Source organism: Drosophila suzukii (assembly GCF_043229965.1).
Source record: "Drosophila suzukii chromosome 2 unlocalized genomic scaffold, CBGP_Dsuzu_IsoJpt1.0 scf_2c, whole genome shotgun sequence".
Taxonomy (NCBI): Eukaryota; Metazoa; Arthropoda; class Insecta; order Diptera; family Drosophilidae; genus Drosophila; species Drosophila suzukii.
In genome coordinates, this window is record NW_027255896.1 from 8,781,805 (window position 1) to 8,801,842 (window position 20,038).

General features: G+C 36.7%; 1 long non-coding RNA gene across 6 annotated transcripts in view; it reads left to right on the forward strand.

The window, feature by feature from the left end:
• LOC139354516 (uncharacterized) overlaps nucleotides 1-20,038 on the forward strand; it is a 269,094-nt gene that overhangs the window by 38,201 nt on the left and 210,855 nt on the right. Inside the window, exon 3 of one of the 6 annotated variants that reach the window (XR_011605477.1) lies at nucleotides 6,829-7,426. The exons of the other annotated variants lie outside the window; for them this stretch is intronic. This is a non-coding gene — a long non-coding RNA (uncharacterized lncRNA). Of the gene's footprint in view, nucleotides 1-6,828; nucleotides 7,427-20,038 lie in introns of those variants that run through there. 6 annotated transcript variants of the gene reach the window in all.

Genomic DNA, 20,038 nt, shown 5'->3' on the forward strand with positions numbered 1-20,038 from the left:
AGGTTCCTGTCTTTTTAAATGGATTTGTAGTCTTGAATTTCACTAGAGGATCTTTTTCATAGTCCTGACGTTTCTCGTTTAATTTCGTTCTATTCTATTCTATTCATTTTATTTTCTTGTGTATCGTAGTCGGGAGTTCCTGCATATATAAATATGTCATCTTGATTTGGTTTCTCAGCTTTGATTTCTTGTGGTTTTCCCATTTTATTGAAAACTTTCAAAATAGCTCTTTTGGCTTCTAACCAGTCTCTACCTGTGACTTCTACTAGGGTAGCAAATTTTGAATATACATCGATACACGATAAAAATGGTTGGTTACCTACCATGTAAAAATCCATAACAAATTGTTCTCTTATATTTTTAATTTCTGGGGTAAGTTCAAATGTCAGTTTAGTATTTCTGTGATTTGTTTTAGCGATGTTACAAATTTCACATTCACTTATTATATTTTAAATTAACTTTTGGTAATCAGGGAAATAATATTTTTCTCTAAACCACTTAGTAGTTTTTTCGATTCCTGGATGTAATAGTTCCTTATGTCTTTTCAAAATTGTTTCTTTAAAGTCTGTATATGTCAATATGTCTTCGAGTCTGGCTGTACATCTTACTAATTTTGTTAAGTGGTTTGCATTTATAATTTCTATGTAGGCTTTTTGGAATGTGAGGAAATCTGAGTCATTATGGAAATAAACTGCGCTCTTTTTAGTGCATAAATATTCTTTAATTATTTCCTTCGCTGAAGTTTCTGTCATTTCTTTATAAATAATTTTGATTTTTAATTTATGAAAGTAGTGTGTTATTTCTGTTGTATCTTCGTTTCCTTTAATAAGTTCGATCTGTCGGGAGAAGTAGTTAAATGGTCTTTCAGTTATAGAAATGTAGTTTTGGTTATATTCTTGGGCACTATACGCTGTTGCATCTGCGTTACTAGCAGTGCTGACCCGGCACTCCAGCGGCAGTGCGGGGAACACGCGCTCAGCGGATGATCGCCGGATACCAAATGCTGACCTTGCATTTTGGCGACGACGCTGCCGCCAAGCAAGGGCCTCAAGCTGTGGCCGGATCGGACTCTTAATTGGTACTCCACAGCCATAGCTGTGTTAATTAACTCACTGTAAAAGTATCTATCCTTTGCCTAAACAGGCTTAGGAATAATAAATAAATAAAATTAAACACCTCTTCTTCTTATTTGCCTAAACAGGCTGGGAGGAATCGGAATAAAATAATTGGCGCCCTAACGTGAAAAAAAGGAACCCACCACTAAAAAAAATAATAATAAAAGTTAACTAATCAAGAAATTAAAAATAAAGCCAAAGTATAATAAAGCCCAACTCGGAAGAAAACGCGCGAAGTTTTACTATACCACTATATACCCCGGAAAGTCGGACCTCTGGACCCCAACCGAAAGTAGTCAGTTCAATTAAAAAAAAAAAAGTTTCATAAAAAGTGAGCGAGAATTTTCAAAAAAAACCCTTACCCGAACGAAAAATCAGTTAAAATCAAAGAAAAAGAGTGTGAAAAAAGTGAGCGAGAATCTTACAAAAAAAAAGGAGAAATAAACCCTCACTCGCACGAAAAATCAGTTGAAATCAAAAAAAAGTGTGGAAAAAGTGAGCGAGAGAAATAAACAGCCAAACGAAAAATCAGTTAAAATCAAAAAAAAAAAGTGTGAGAAAAGTGAGCAAGAATCTTACAAAATAAAAAATAAGCCCTCACTCGCACGAAAAATCTGTTAAAATCGAAAATCAGTTAAAATCAATAAAGTTGGAAAAAACAGTCGTCGCAGGTCGCAGTTGCAGTCGCCGTTGGAAGTCGCAGCTTTTTACCCCTCGCCCCGCACAAGGGATAAGGATCGTCAGCAACAGTCGCCGCCAACAACCAGCCCCCTCGCCACGCACGAGGGATAGCAATCGTCAGCAGTAGTAGCCGCTACCAACCAGCCCCTCGCCCCGCACGAGGGATAGCAATCGTCAGCAGTAGTCGCCGCTAGCAACCAGCCCCCTCGCCCCGCACGAGGGATAGCAATCGTCAGCCGTAGTCGCTGCCAGCAACCAGCACCCACGCCCCGCTCGAGAGATCGGAATACACCAGCTGCACTAACAAAAAAATATGTAAGTAGGCTGTTTTGATTATTCGCAAAATTCTCTGTAGAAAACAGAAAGAAATATAAAATATGTATAAACGGTCTGTGAGTACAATTCTGCAGGTACAAAAACCCTAAAGTTTAGGGAAAGAATCTCTAGAATTTTCTGGTGTCTGTCTACACTGAGAGAAATAATTTTCTCCCAAATTAAAAAGTACTTATAAAAAATATGGTAAAATAAAAAATCTTACTCGTGCCTTAATCATTTGTAAAAACTACACTGGGAATTTTTTTCCCCTCCCAGAATTTCTGGAAATAAATATTTTACTTTAAATATTAAACAATACAAATAAATTTTTGTTTACTTTAAAAAGTATTATAAATTGTGTTATAAATTTAAAAAATAAAAAACAACAACAAATTTTGTTTTTTCGTCTTAAAATTTTTACGTCTTTTAACTAATATTGCGTGTTTAAAACAACGTAATAATACAAAAAAACTGATTTAAATGTTTTTCCGATTTTGTACCCACAACCAAAAAAACGGGTTTCTCTCGAAAATAAAAAAGAAACCCCTTGCTCTTATTAAAGCTCATGTACAGAAATGACGACTCCAGCTCGTCGGGAGATGAAATAATAGAAGAATATAAGCGATTATTAGCAACCAAAGTAAATAAAAAAAAAAAAATCAAGAGGAGGCTTGCACCCCATCAACTAGCAGAAGTCAAATTGTTTTAAAAAAAAGTGTTCTAGAAAGCCCCGAACGGGTAGAAACCCATTCGCAGGAAATGCAGGCCGAACAAATCGCAAGTATGGAGGCAGCTATAAACGCGGCCTTAGAAAGACAGCAAAGGCTGTTCGATGACAAGTTAGGTACCATTGTAAGGGAGTTGGATAGGCTAAAAGTGAAAGCTCCAAAAATCGAGACATTTAAGGAAATCATTATCACACCAGGGGTAGAGTGTAATGAGCCTCTAGACATTATAAAATCGGTTTCCAAATTCGATGGGAAGCAGGAGACATACATATCCTGGAGACAGGCAGCCATTGCGGCCTATAAGGTCTTCGAGCGCTTTAATGGCAGCAGTCGGCATTATCAAGCTTCATTTAATACAGTGCTAAATTTTCACGCCATCTTGGCACGTCTCGACTTTACATACGCAGACAAAACTCCAACGCACGTGATACAACAAGAACTAAGCCTGTCAAAGCAAGGGGATCTACCACTTCTTAAGTACTACTATGAGGTCGAAAAAAAGCTAACACTTCTTACAAATAAAATAGTAATGACGCATGACGCAGCCTCAGCGTCTGTATTAAATGAGAAATTTAGGGAAGACGCACTCCATGCGTTCGTCTCTGGTTTGAAAAAATCATTAAAAGTAGCCGTTTTCCCAGCACAACCGCGGGATCTACCAACAGCGTTAGCCCTAGCTCAAGAAGATGAATCAACCAACGATAGGAGCATATTTGTGGCCAGCTTCGCCCGACATGCTGAAGAAAAAACAAATAAAGCAAATAATTATCGACCACCTTCGTGGAAAAATTTCTCACAACGGTCAGATTCCCCTAATCGTGAACAAAATCAAAGTACGGGGGCAATAAAAAAAACCCTTACTTTGTGAAAAATCAAAACTGGGGTAATAATAAAACTCCCTCTTTCAAACAAAAGCCAAGCCCTTATTCAGGAAATAGTCAGGCCAGGCCCGCACCGGAGCCAATGGATGTGGATACTCTCTCGCAATTCAGACAGTCCACAAATTGGCGAAAAGGGCAGTCGACACGGAGCCAACAGAAAATTAACTACCTTCCAGAGGAAAAACTCACGGAGGAAGAATACGATTCTGTCGCCCAAGCGTATGCTACGGAGATTGAAGATGACTTAGATACGGATGATACTTGCAATTTTTTAGAATAAAATCCCTGCTCCCGTACATTACACGAAGGCTAGCAGGGCGGGAAGTTAAACTGTTAATTGATACCGGAACTTCAAAAAATTACATTGCACCCCTCCCGATGCTTAAGGGCGTCGTGGAAGTAGAAACCCCATTTAGTGTTAAGTCAATTCATGGCCACGCACAAATTACAAAAAAATGCTTAATTTCAATTTTTCAAGTTAAGTCTCGTTTCTTCCTCTTAAATGCTCTTAAGGGATTCGACGGGATAATCGGGCTCGACTTACTTAAACAAGTAAATGCGAAGCTCGATTTCACTAAAAATATGTTGCAAGCTGGCAACGCAACAGAAAAGCTTCAATTAACCAAATCGGAAAACGTTAATTTCATCAAAATTGATGACGAAAGTGTCCCACATGCAATAAAATCCGTTTTTGACGCAATGATTAAAACAAATCTAGAGCCTTCGCTGACCCAGACGAAGCTCTACCTTTCAACATAAGCACCATAGCCACAATAAAAACAGATGGGGAACCGGTGTACTCTAAATCATACCCGCACCCCATGGGCGTGACAGAATTTGTGAACGCAGAGGTTAAACAACTTCTAGCGGACGGCATCGTAAGGCCGTCTAGATCACCATACAACAATCCCACTTGGGTCGACGACAAAAAGGGAACCGACCAAAATGGGTTAAAAAAGAAGCGACTAGTTATTGATTTCAGAAAATTAAACCAGAAAACAGTCGACGACAGATACCCTATTCCCGCGATTTCGACCATATTGTCAAATATGGGCAAATCTAAATTTTTTACAACACTTGATCTTAAATCAGGCTTCCACCAGATAGAACTGGCGGAAAGGCATAGGGAAAAAACAGCTTTCTCAATAAATAACGGTAAGTATGAATTTTTTAGACTGCCGTTCGGCCTAAAAAATGCTCCGAACATTTTTCAAAGGGCTATTGATGACGTATTACGAGAAAAAAATTTTAAAGACATGCTACGTGTATGTTGACGATGTAATAATTTTTTCTCAGACAAAAGAGGACCATGTTAAAGATATCCACTGGGTTCTCGAGAAACTCTTACATGCAGGCATGAGGGTGACCCAAAAAACAGAGGGACGCATTTCATAAGTTAAGAGAAATCCTAGCATCAGAAGATGTCCTATTGTCATACCCTGACTTTACGAAGCCGTTCGATTTAACTACGGACGCTTCAGGTCTCGGTCTGGGGGCGGTATTATCCCAAGGGGGACGCCCCATTACCATGATGTCTCGGACGTTACGTGATAACGAAAAAAACTTCGCAACAAACGAACGGGTCCCTAAAAAGCCTCTGCAACTACTTATACGGAATAAAAGATTTACACATTTATACCGACCACCAGCCGTTAACGTTCGCTGTGTCAGATAAAAATCCCAATGCGAAACTCAAACGCTGGAAAGGTATTATCGATGATCATGGAGCAAAAGTAAATTACAACCCAGGCAAAGAAAACCTTGTAGCGGACGCGTTGTCTTGCCAAAATATAAACGCCTTACAAGACACCCCAGAATCGGACGCGGCTACGATGCATAGCGAACAATCGCTTTCTTACACCATTGACACGACCGACAACCCGGTCAACTGCTTCCGAAATCAGATCATAATCGAGGAAGGAAACAGTTCGTCTGTAGATAACTTTATCTTATTTAAAACCAAAATGAGACACATAATAAAGTTCTCAGACCGTAGTAGCCTGATTAAAACGATTCAAGATGTAGTCAATCCGGAGGTAGTAAATGCGACACATTGCTCCCTCCCAGTCCTAGCTTTTGTTCAGCATGAGATAATCGAGTTATTCCCAGGCACAACATTTAAGTATTCAAAAACCTTTTTACAGGACATAACAGATAAAACCGAACAAAAAGAAATCATAGTTACTGAGCATAATAGAGCCCACCGTGCTGCTCAGGAAAATGTAAAACAGATTTTACGGGACTATTTCTTTCCAAAAATGCTCAGGCTAGCATCAGAAGTTACTTTAAATTGTAAAACTTGTTCCATGGCCAAGTACAGCCGCCACCCCACCAAACAGACGGTCGGACAAACACCAATACCCTCTTACGCACCAATACCCTTCTTCAGATCGACATATTCTCAACGGATGGAAATCTTTTTCTGACATGTATTGACAAATTTTCCAAATTCGCTATAGTGCAGAAAATAACCTCAAGGGCCATGGTGGATGTAAAAGCCCCAGTATTAAATGTAATAAATTTTTTTTCCAAACACAAAAATCATTTACTGTGACAACGAGAGGTCACTTAACTCCGAAACGATAAAATTAATTCTTCTTAATAACTTTAATATTTGCATCTCAAATGCACCCCCATTAAACAGCACCTCGAACGGACAGGTCGAAAGATTTCACAGCACTCTTGCTGACATTGCACGCTGCCTAAAAATTGAAAAACAAATAGACGACACTGCAGAGGTTATCCTACTAGCCACAACAAAATACAATAGAACCATCCGTTCAGTGACGAACAAAATGCCTATAGAAATATTACATTCTAATTCTGCAGAATTTGAGACAGGGATTAGCACAAAAATTCAACAGGGCCAGGAAAAGAGCTTATACCAGATAAACAACAACAGAATTTATAAAAAATTTCAGGTCGGCGACAAAGTTTTCCTGAAATCAAATAAACGCCTGGGGAATAAACGGTCTCCCCTATGCTCAGAAGAAATAATTGAGGCAGACCTTGGGACGACAGTTCTCATTAAAGGGAGGGTGGTCCATAAGGACAATTTACGGTAATAATTATCATTAAAAACTAAATTACCCTTTCATTTTATTTTAGGTTTAAGAAATACTTTCTACTACTTACGCTAACGGCTGCCACGACAAACGCGGCAGTCAAATTGAACAACTACACGAACGCGGACTACATCCCAATAGTGGACGGTGATATCGTAATTTGGGATAGTTACGGATACCTACAACATTCAACAAACTTAACATCTTACGAGGACTATGCGGACCAGACGGATGAAATGACAAAGACCTTTACGAACGATCACAGGTAATATCCACTGACTTAGGACACAGACAGAGACACACCTCTTAGAAATAATTTTGGCAAAGAACAGAATTGTTATCACAGACTTAGAAAATATTTTGAATATTTAGCGAAACTTAACATCGTAAGCCCGGCTATCCTGGATAGCAGCGACATAAGCGAATTCAAAGACAAACAGCCTACTAACATAAGCTTAGTAGAAATATTAGAAGTATCTAGCATAAGCGTTTTTCAAAATTCGGGAATAATCCACTTGTTATTAAATTCCCCTACTCTAAGCTAGTATGTAAGAAAATAACGGTCTACCCTGTCCAGCACCAAGACAAGATCCTAGACTTCGAGAATGGAGACCTAGTCGCCGACTGCGCAGCCCGAATTGTCAACATCGGGGGCTGCAAAACTACAGTAGGCGATACGTTATGCAAAGAACTCCAAGGCGATACATGCGCACAACAGATGGTGGCCGGAGTGACTGCGCAATGCTCTACCCTACCAGGTCACTTGAGCCCAGTTACCGTAGTGGACCACGGTACCCTCTTTCCTCGGTCTGAAGCAAGAAATATCTGGCTCGTACCTGCTAACCTACTCTAGCAAGGTGTCACTCAACGGCACTTGGTACATAAACCAACTTGGAACTTCGAGGAAAAAGCCTGCGGTCTCAGCCGTGACCCTAGTAAACATTACTGCTCATCAGAATCGACTCAGCCTCCCGTTTCTCCATGAGCTGAGCTTGAGAAATCTCCACCACATTGGGACCCTTAGAGAAAAATTTACTATGGGTTCCTTCCTTAGCTACTCCTTCGCTCTACTTGCCTCCTTCCTATTGTGCTCCACCATTTGGCTCGGATACCACGCTCTCAGGATCAGAGGACAAGGCAACCCGGGAACCAATGGCGACGTAGAATCAGCAGGTCACCGGGACGGCGACCACTTAAAAGAGGGAGGAGTTAGCACGACCAGTTCCCATGAGCAGAATTTGCCGAGTTGCAGGCTATATCCGGTGGCCAACACGCGCAGTAAGGAAACTGCCGAATCTACACCTTGGGTGCCATCACCCCGTCGTCTGATACTATGTGCTGACCCGGCGCTCCAGCGGCAGTGCGGGGAACACGCGCTCAGCGGATGATCGCCGGATACCAAATGCTGACCTTGCATTTTGGCGACGGCGCTGCCGGCAAGCAAGGGCCTCAAGCTGTGGCCGGATCGGACTCTTAAGTCAGTCTAAAATTTGTACTCCACAGCCGTGTGTTAATTAACTCACTGTAAAAGTATCTATCCTTTGCCTAAACAGGCTTAGGAATAATAAATAAATAAAATTAAACACCTTCTTATTTGCCTAAACAGGCTGGGATGAATCGGAATAAAATAATTTACATAGTTTCTTCTATTTTAGTTCTAGATAATAAGTCCGCTACATAATTCTCTTTCTCTGGCAAATATTTAATTTGATAATCGTTTTCATTAAGTTTTATCTTCCATCTTTGTAATTTCATATTCGGTTCTTTAGTATTGTTTAACCAAACTAAAGGTTTGTGATCGCTTAATTTTTCAAAAGGTCTGCCAAATAAATATGACCGGAAATATTTGGTGGCCCATACAATTGCTAAGAGTTCTTTTTCTATGGTGGAATAATTTATTTCGTGTTCGTTAAGGGTTCTGCTGGCATAACAAATGGGCTTATGATTTTGAGATAATACTGCTCCTATCGCCATGTTGCTTCCGTCTGTTGTCAAAGAGAATGACTTACTAAAGTCGGGGTGAATTAGAATGGGATCGGATGTAATCAAGATTTTCATTTTTTTGAATGCTTCTATGTATGGTTTGTCTTTAATGTTAATTGTTGCACCTTTCTTCAGTTTTATTGTCATTGGTTTTACAATATTTTCAAAGTTTGGTATGAATTTCCTATAAAATCCACATAATCCTAGAAATGATTTTATCTCTTTTGGGGTTTTCGGTATCGGAAAATTTATAATGGCACTTATTTTTTCGGGTTTGGTTTTATGCTTGTAGTTGTTACTATATGACCTAGGAACTCTGTTTTTTTTTTCATAAATTCGCATTTATCCAATTGTAGTTTTAAATTCGCGTCTGGAAGTTGTTGGAATACCTTTTTCAATGATAGAATATGTTCCTCCAATGAAGTGGAATAAATTATTATATCATCTAGATATACTAAACAATCTTTATAGATTAAATCCTCTAATAAGTTGTTCATACATCTTTGAAAGGTAGCGGGGGCGTTTTTAAGGCCAAATGGCATTCGGGTATACTCGTAATGGCAATGTTTGGTTGAGAATGCTGTTTTTGATGGAATCCTTTAGCTAAATCGATGGTAGTGAAATACTGACATCTTCCTAATTTGTCCAATATTTCATCCATTCTGGGTATTGGGAATCTACAACTAGTCTGAAGTTTGGTTATCCTGATGCATCATTTTTTTTTGGAACTATCCAAATTGGTGAGCAATAGGGAGATTTTGAATTGCGAATTATTCCTTGTTCGATCATTTCGTTTATTTGTTTATTAACCTCCTCGTCGAAAGTTTGAGGGTATTTGTATGATTTCCTATATATTGGGTCTTAGTGTTTTGTTTGTGTCGAATGCCTGACAGTACTGGATGTCATTGTATTCGAACAAAACCCTTTTTAAATTTTCTTTCTCTTCCTCATTTAAATGTTCTAATCTATATTCATTGCATTCTTTTAATTCATTATTATTAGCAAAGTTAAAAGATTGGTCCTTTAATAAGGGCGGATTAAGGCATTCCAATGCGGTCTTATCCTCTTCAATCTTTTTTTCAACCGATGGTGGACCTAGGCATTTTACTGCGGTCTTGTCCATTACTATATCGTTTTTGCCATATTTTACATAAAGTAGTGTGTCCCCTAACATAACTGTTTCTTTTTCGTAATCTATTTTTGCCTTACTGCCTTTTAAATAGTCTCTACCTATTAGGATGTCGTAATTATTGGAAAATTTATATAAATAGAATTTTTGTTTAGTCGGACAGATTTTAGAAGGGTCTAATGTTATGCTTTTTTTTAGTTCCATTGAACCGTTTATTGTAAATACTTTTAATTTCTCTATTTGTTCTTCATTATTTCCAAAATTTTCTGTCATTAAGTTGATAGATGACCCGTATCATCACTCTTACATATGGGCAACATGTTCTATATCCGAGGTAGTTTGCTGAAAATTTACATCCATTCTGTTCTGTGCACTTTCGTTTTCTCTCTGTCTTTTGACGGGTGCGTTTGGAGAATTATTCGATGTAGATGCCCGGAAATTTAGGGGATTTGGGGCCCTGCCTTGGTCTAAGTTTCTCCTAAACTCATGATAATTTCCCTGGTTTCTAGGAGCAATTTGATTTCTGTTCGTCGAACCTTGAGGATTTGTTAAGTTTTTTAGATTATTTTTGTAACTATATCTTGGGTAATTATGTGTCTGAGAATTATATTTTTGGTAGTAATGATTCTGATGCGAAAGGTTACTTCCCGAATTCCTTCGGTTATCATGACGTTTTGGTTTATAACTATCAAAAGGGTCTGAATCCCAATGACCTAAAATCATTGCTGATTCTTTTAAGTTAGCAAGTGTTGAAATATCCTTTTTGGATAGGGAATTATATAATCTATCGGGAAGTTTTCTCTCAATACAATCTTTAATTGGTTTGTTAAGAAAATTTGTATAAATTGATCTTTCTATTTGATCCGATTCTAACTCGAACTTATTATTTACTTTTGAAGACCCAAATTGTAGTTCATTAACGAACTTACTTATGCTTCCTTGATATTGGGTGTCCCGAACATGTTGTATAATATCGTCGTATGGTCTATGATCCTTGAAGGCCTTGATTAGGGCTGCTTTAGTTGTTATCCATGTATTAGATTTCTCCTCTTCGATGACTCTCTGGGCTGAGTTGACAATGATCCTCTCTATATCTCCGTATATGATGTGAATTTGTCGGACGTCTTGAGTAGGGTATAGTTGTAAAAGGTACTCCACCCTGGCTGTATATCGACTTAATTCCGATGGGTTTCCATAGAAATATGGCAATTCCTTGATTTGGCCGATTAATTGATTCAAATGAATCTCGGACAACTGTGGTAATGTTGAGGGTTTGCCATTTTTATTGTTCTTTTCAATATTTGCACTTTAAGTTTTCTTTAGCGCGTATTGACCGATTTGGATTTTAATTTAGTCTATTGGCTGTAGAAATTACACATAGACTTTTTGTTTCTCAATATTGGCACTTTTTATTTTAGGTTTTTAAGCGCACATTGACCGAATTGGATTTTGTTGTTGTAAGTTCTTCGTGCGAAATTTGCACATAGATTCTTATGCGGATCTCGGTGATTGTCTTTTGTTTGTTCACTGATTATTCGCTGGTCAGGATAAAATAGTTGTTTAGTGTTATCTTTCTAGTTGATCAGTACCGGTGACTTTTTAAAAGGACTTTTGAGATCCTACCGACTGCGCCAATTAAATCTCTGCACCATAAGTGTATTAAAAAAAACTTTATTTAATTTTACTTTTACACTGGTTACAATATTTTTGGAAGAACACCGACCTTCTGTTGATAAGTCTCAAACTAAACTCACTTTCTAACTCCTACTTCATTTACTATCATACCTCGGTTTTAAGCTTTAGAGCTTTCTGTGAGTGGGACTTATTGCAATTGAGTGATTCTCTAAACTTGGACTTTGGACTCCAGACTTGGGTCCTGAAATCTGAGTATCCTGATTCGTGGGAACGTGCCGATAGTCTGAACAGCGGCTCGTTCTAATTGTTTAGTCTATAAAGTTTGGTTTTTTTGTTTCATGGAAATTTCCTCTGGCTTGCCTTTAGTTCGGAAACTTTCCATTGGTTTGTTGACAGTTAAATTTGTATTAAGTTGGAAGTTAACTTCCTTTCTTGTTTTTATTTAAAACTTATGAAATTATCATTATTCTGTTAGTTTTATATTAAAATAGTCAAATAAAACTTATTCACTGAGTTTTATTTTCTGCTTGTGTGTGGTGAAACCATTTTGTCGAGATATAGGTACTGATAGGAGTTGCCACCACTAATAGCGAAAGACTGCAAAAAGGAAATCGATTGATACCAACTCATTCATTATACCCGTTACTCGTAGAGAAGAGGGTATACTAGATTCGTCGGAAAGTACGTAATAGGCAGAAGGAAGCGTTTTCGACCCCATAAAGTATATATATTCTTGATCAGGATCACTAGCCGAGTCGATCTAGCCATATCCGTCTGTCCGTCTGCCTGTCCGTCCGGATAAACGCTGAGATCTCGGAAACTATAAGTGCTAGGATATCGGGATTTTGCATGCATTCCTGAGCTTCTTATGCAGCGCAAGTTTGTTTCAGCAGCGTGCCACGCCCACTTTAACGCCCACAAACCGCCCAAAACTGTGGCTCCTACAGTTTTGATGATAGAATAAAAATTTTAACTAAAATGAATTGTTCTCATCAATACCTATCGGTTGACCCCAAAAATTTGCCACGCCCACTTTAACGCCCACAAACCGCCCACAAACTTCAAAAAATCGTAAGTATGAAATATAAAACATAGAGAATTGGGATCTCAGATTTAGATTCCGTAGCCTTGTACGCAGCGCAAGTTTGTTACGCAAATATGCCACGCACACAATTTTCATGCTAGACAAACAATTTTAACTGAATTGTATTAGTCTCGTCAATACCTATCGATTGATCCATTTCACTATACGCCTTCTTTATGTCCTCATCATAGGCGTCTGAGTTCTCTCCGCTCTGTAATTTTCAAATGAATTTAGGAATTAACTTAGAAGAGTACTTGACTGACATGAAGATGATGGCGCAGGTTCATTGTCTTGAATATTTCGTCAAGAATCAGTCTGAGTAAATGAAAACAAGAAATGAATTTAGTCGTACCGAACTGTAAAATATAAATGTTTACTTACTTGGTTATTAATAGCATGTATCTGTGAATAGAGATGCTTTAGCTGACTACTTGCTCTGGTTATGCACTCAGGTTTTTTGTTTAACACACGTCGAATTCGAGGATCCAAATAAAATGCACAAATTACTATATTATTTTCAAAAAGTTTTTTTTTTATTTATTTATTTATTTCGCCAACGGAATTCCTTTACTGGCTACTTTTACAATTCAACAACTTATCTTACGTACTAAAATTTATAAAATAATTTACTAACCTATGAGTAGCAGGGAAAGACGGGTTCTGGGACAATTAGCATATTAATGGTACCAGGACCCCCCTCCCCCCTCATTAACGTATGCGGGTTCTAGGACAATTAGCATGATTCAATAAATGAACTGATTTTAATGGGCTTGGAAGTCATAAAAATATCACGATCATGTCCATTAAGAGTAAACTTAATTGCCTCCCATCGCCCCCACATCACCATGTGACGAAGTTAACTTCCTTTCTTGTTTTTATTTAAAACTTATGGAATTATCATTATTCTGTTAGTTTTATATTAAAATTGTCAAATAAAACTTATTCACTGAGTTTTATTTTCTGCTTGTGTGTGGTGAAACCATTTTTTCGAGATATAGGTACTGATAGGATTTGCCACCACTAATAGCGAAAGACTGCAAAAAGGAAATCGATTGATACCAACTCATTCATTATACCCGTTACTCGCAGAGAAAAGGGTATACTAGATTCGTCGGAAAGTATGTAACAGGCAGAAGGAAGCGTTTTCGACCCCATAAAGTATATATATTCTTGATCAGGATCACTAGCCGAGTCGATCTAGCCATATCCGTCTGTCCGACTGCCTGTCCGTCCGGATAAACGCTGAGATCTCGGAAACTATAAGTGCTAGGATATCGGGATTTTGCATGCATTCCTGAGCTTCTTATGCAGCGCAAGTTTGTTTCAGCAGCGTGCCACGCCCACTTTAACGCCCACAAACCGCCCAAAACTGTGGCTCCTACAGTTTTGATGATAGAATAAAAATTTTAACTAAAATGAATTGTTCTCATCAATACCTATCGATTGACCCCAAAAATTTGCCACGCCCACTTTAACGCCCACAAACCGCCCACAAACTTCAAAAAATCGTAAGTATGAAATATAAAACATAGAGAATTGGGATCTCAGATTTAGATTCCGTAGCCTTGTACGCAGCGCAAGTTTGTTACGCAAATATGCCACGCACACAATTTTTATGCTAGACAAACAATTTTAACTGAATTGTATTAGTCTCGTCAATACCTATCGATTGATCCATTTCACTATACGCCTTAGTACATAGTTAATACGGGAGCTGGCTCACTAGGTACTAAATCATGTCAAAAAAGGGGGTGGGGGTGACCCTAATTAGTCACTCATGGTTGCGCGCAGGTGTTTTAATGACTTAATTAGCATGATTAGAAAAGGGGTTGGTGGTGGCGACCCTAATTAGTCACTTAATGAGGTTAGAAAGGGGTGTGTAGGAGTGTGTGAGAGGGGTGTTTTGATATGTCTTGTTTTGTCTTGTCTTTTTCTCACCCTAAAGGTTTGTGTGATAGGGGTGCAAATGACATGTGTAGGATTTTGTGGTTGTTTAGAGTGATCTTTACCCGAATAGGGTGTGTAGGAGTGTAAGAGGGGTGTTTTGTCATGCGTATGATTTTGTGATTGCTTGTGTGTGAGGGGTGCAATGGTTGCACACAGGTCACTTAAAGTATGTTGCTTCTAACTTGTATTAAGTTAAGGGAAGGGTAATCTTAAATGTTTCAATTCTATAGTGGAGGTGGTGGTTCCTAACAGAATATACACAAAAACAAATGAGTTCGTTTATTTAGTTAAATACGTTTTTATTTAGAGAAGGGTGTTTTGATATGTCATGTTTTGTCTTGGAGGGGTGTTTTGTCATGCGTATGAATTTGTAAAACTATATTTAGGCGGAGGGGAAGTTGTTTTGATATGCGTGGGCGTTTTGTTGATTCAATTAGGGTTGAAGTTGACATCTGTTAGTGTAACCTGTCTGCGGTCGTGTGGTCAAAAGGTGTTGGTTTGAGACCGCATACTTTGTGGTGTGAAACAAGCGTGAGTTCGGTAACCTCCCCCTCTTTAGCGAGCATTAGATGGGAAAGTGAGCGTAGGAGTGTAAGAGGGGTGTTGGTGGTGGTGGTTCCTAACAAAAACGTTGTTTTGTTATGCGTGGGCGTTTTGTTGATTTAATTAGGGATAGTGTTAATAGGGTAGATTCAATTAGGGTTGTAGTTGACATCTGTTAGTGTAACCTGTCTACGGCCTTGTGGTCAAAATGGTGGTGGTGGTTGTGGTTCCTAACAGAATATACACAAAAACAAATGAGATCGTTTGTTTAGTCAAATACGTTTTTATTTAATCATATTCGTGTTAAATTAGTTTACATTGCGTCTTTTAAAAAAATGAATGTATTTTTCCATCAATTTTAAGGCGTCTTCTTCTTTCTTTTCAACATGCATACACCTGCAAGTGTCAGGTCCAACTTTACAATCATCATATGCCCATGCACAGGATGATAGGTGTTCTCCATACTTTGAATGAATTACTGGGGTGGCTTCTACATCTTTAAAAAATGTATGAAATGATTTCGATTTCGTAGCATGTTCCTTGAAGATCTCACTTCCTTACTCCCTTAAGAACTCATCAATTTTTGAGGAAATCATTTTTTCTTTCAACGTAATAGTCTGAATGTTTATCTTAAACTAAAGTTTGGTAGAGATAAATCGTTGTATTATACTTAGAAAACAGATGTTAAAAAATGCAACAGCTGAAGATAGACCCACCCTCGAAGACAAATTCAAAACAATAGAACATTTTTTTTTTGGTTTTCTCTTTATTTTAGAATTTCAATATATGATGAAATTAATTTTCTAACTCTATATTGTTGAATTACAAAATGAACACAAGCACAAGTTTCTATATTATCATTAGAAAATGTACATAAATTTAAATGTTCTCCAAATGTTGTTTTGATAAACTCCTTTACGTCAGTACCCATGAACATGTTCCTTGTCTCCAGTAGTAATTTCAAGTCCTCTTTTGAATTCATATTTCCAAATGTATTAATAAAAAAATTAATTTTATTTATTAAAGAAGAATAAGTCGGTATATTAAGATTGTTATTAGAATCAGTCATTTCGTAAACTTATTTTCCCGACTCTCAAAATGTGAATGAATGGTTAAAAGGTGTTTAGGAGTTTTCGTTTGTGTAAAAGTTTAAGATTTTATGAGCATTGTTCAGGGAGCAGACACCATCCCGAGCATGTAGTGAACAATATGATTTCCATCCATTATTTTTAGAGAGGGACAACCAATTTCATCAATGTTAATTACATTATCAATTTTTAAAAATTTTTGTAGAAATAACCTTTTTTGATATCCCTTACAAATTATTTCCTGTTTTCTAATTATTTCTCCTAAATACATTTGTGTTTCTTTGAAAAAGTATACTCCATCATTCCAATAAATTTTGTGATGTTTTTTTGTTAGCCAAGTAGCTGTTTTTCTACATTTCTTATTCAATTCAATAAAATCATGTGGAGAGTGTATGATAAAATTAGAATTCAAGATTGTCTCGTTTTTGAATACGACTCCAATTTCCTTTAGAATAAATTTATTGTTGTTCCCAAGAAATCCTTGAACATCAATTGCAACAATATCTTCACTCATGATTGATTGATTAATTGTTAGACAATCCGCTGAACTAGACCATTCAACGGGTTATATTCAACTAAACGATCATGTATGAGCACGCAATATACTTGAACATTTTCGATAGCGGGCTTGGTAAGTTCAATTGAAATCCTAACATCAATGGATCCCGATTTAACCATTTCATTTTGATATGATAAGTCAATTACGATAATAGGAGCTTTAGTTTTAAACTCTGTAGGTGATAGTAAAGGAGATTCACTTCGGTTATAGTAGCTAGATTTAAACTTGCAGTACATATCATATAGGTGAGCAAATCGATCTTTATCAAAGTCCAAGTTTAAGTCATCGTAGGGATAAGTTTCAGAGTTTAAGTAGACCTTTAGATTTCTTAAATTGTTTGTAATCAGATGGTGGTTATCTTTAAATCCAATTAAAGCAAATTGTGGACGTTCTCGGTTAGCAGCTAATTTAACATTCAAAACATGATTTGTTCCATTACTTAGTTTAGGATTAATGTATGTATCCCAACTACGGAATGCAATCGGTAGATTGGTTCCACTTTTTATAATATCATAAATTTTAATTTTGGTTGAATCGCTGGGTCTTATATGAGGAATTTTCCATGTAATATTAGTCATATTGAGATGATATTTTCCGACAAATTGTGTACTCTCAAATTTATCTTGCTCAAGTACATCATTAAAATTTTTTGATATTAAAAGTACTAGTTCATGTTTACAATTTAATAATACAAATCCAAGTAGATTTTTAAGGGGTATTGAAAAGTTGAAGTGGGGGGTTAAATTGAATTCGGGTCCTCCACTCCATCCAGAATTGTAAAGTCTCTTGCTTTCAAATTGATTTAAAGAAACAAAGTTTTTTATTGTAGAAGTAATACCACTAAATCTTGTTCTATCTATCTCAACACCATTGATTTCATAGCGTATTTCATCTAAAAAGTTTGCCATACAATTACTTTTCATTCTCGCAATAACATTTTGAGTTTCTACCGCTCCCCCTTCCTTAATTAGGGTAATATCTCCTTGAAAATTTAGAAGACTCTCATGGGGGAGTACATATAAATCTTGATTTTGGATTGTAATTCTTATCTCATCATTTGGTTTAAATGATTGTTGATAGGGTTGATAGCTGTGATATTCCTTCTTTGATATACTTTTATCAGAGAAAGGTTTTTCCCGTACTGCCAATATTTCATTCAAACCCATGACTTTAGTTAAACTCGCACTTTGAAGCCCAATGATTTAAGAATTAACTTATTTTTTAATGTAAGTGTGTGTCTTTTTGGTTTCGATCCTCTTCCTCTAACTTTATGTTTTAAAGTGTGCTGATGATGGTAAGTATCACCTCTTTTATTGTATACAATCATTGTATTAATCTTAAGTGTAAACGAATTGTATAGTTTTCACCGCGTAAATTTATTAATTCACCGTTCTGATCAGTTATGTGTATAGAGAGTGTACTTATTTCTCTAGTGTTGACTGGTAAGTAAATAAGATTGTGTGGTGTTATATTCATTTTATAGCCTGGTGGAACATTAATTCCAAATTCGTATAATGAATGATCTTGTCTACTATCAATATACGACCCGCTTATAATATTACATACTAAGCGTATTGTGTTTATTTTTAAAATGTTGACAGGTTGATCAGATATATATGTTTTTTTCAAGTCGGGGTAAATTATTTTTTGATTGAAACCAAGCAATTGTCCAATGGAGTTGTTTCTATTAAAATTAATAGGTTCCTTGGTAGTTGTAATATGAACTTGAAGTGCGTTATTATTACTCTCCATTTGAAATGTTTTCTCAAGATCATAATCTTTTAGTTTATTTTTTAGAAAATCATAAATATCATTGAGTTCATATGATCCAATGAGAAGTGGAATTACTTTATCACCAATATGAAATAGATTATTATTTATATCAACATTGGGTATAGAGTTGTACATATGAAAGTCAATAAGTGCACACTTATATTCACCATTTGTCAGTTCAATGGGTGGGAAATACCATTACCATTTAATGAAGGAGTGAATGATCTACTCATTTTGGGATCTAAAAATGTACTGTGAAAATATAGCTTACAGAATGAAACTTATATTCTCAAATATTTATCAATTCATTAAAACCCTTCCTGTATCTTCCTTTTTCCATATCGTTATCTTTACTTATTATGAGGAATCCGTATTTATCACTCCAACACTTTTGACAAATTTTCATAAATGAATCATAGGACATATCAGTATTCACATGATCATGATATATATGACGCATATTTAAATCATCTTGTTTAAACATTATAATCATATTCGCGTTATCACGTATTAGATGTTTTGGAATGTGAGTATATGTTTGACAAAGGTAAAAAGAATCTATATTTTTATGACGCCCCATACAGAAATATGACCGAATGTTGTTTTGTTTTTCACAAGCAACATCATCAAAAATCAGAATAGAGTTTTCTTTAGCCTTAGCGGGTGGTAAAACTTCATCATTTTGTGAGAACGTATAATATCCCATTCCCTTTATCGGTTTAATTAGTTTCTCTAAATACTCATACTTTGGTTGATATAAACTCTTTGAGAATACATATATATTCTCAAATTTTAGCCCGTTTGGACTTTCAATAAGGCTGAGCATAACATTTGTTTTTCCACAGTTTGAGGGACCGACAACCAATGCTCTTATTGTATTGGGTGATAAAGAACTATGTCGTGGAACTGAATTTGTTAATGAATGATCACCACCCTCGATATTTCTAACACAGATTTCTTGTTTTTGACGTATTAAACGCATATTCACGTGTGTAATGTACTTCGTTCGATGAGAAATGCTCCTTGATTAAACATTATATAAAATGGGTAAAAGTTTTTATAATTGTTGCAGTCAGAGTTCAAACTTGAAACGAGGTAGTGGTATTATCAACAAAATAATTAACACACTTCCATTTGAAGTACATGTTCCTGGTTATAATTTTTATGGACCAGGAACAAAGCTAAAACAAAGGTTGGAGCGCGGTGATCGTGGGATAAATCAATTGGATGAAGCTTGTAGAGTACATGATATTGCATATTCACAATATAAGGATCTAGCTGATCGACATAAGGCTGACGCAGTACTAATAAATAAAGCGTGGGAACGTGTTGGTTCAAAAGATAGTAGTATTGCAGAGAAAACAGCAGCATACTTGATTACAAATATTATGAAAACAAAAAAGAAATTCGGAATGAGTGTGAAAAAGGGAACAAAGAGAAAGTGGAAGAAAAGGAAATCAAAGGTAAAGAGTTTTTCAAATGTTATCCAAACAGGAATACGGGCATTGAAAA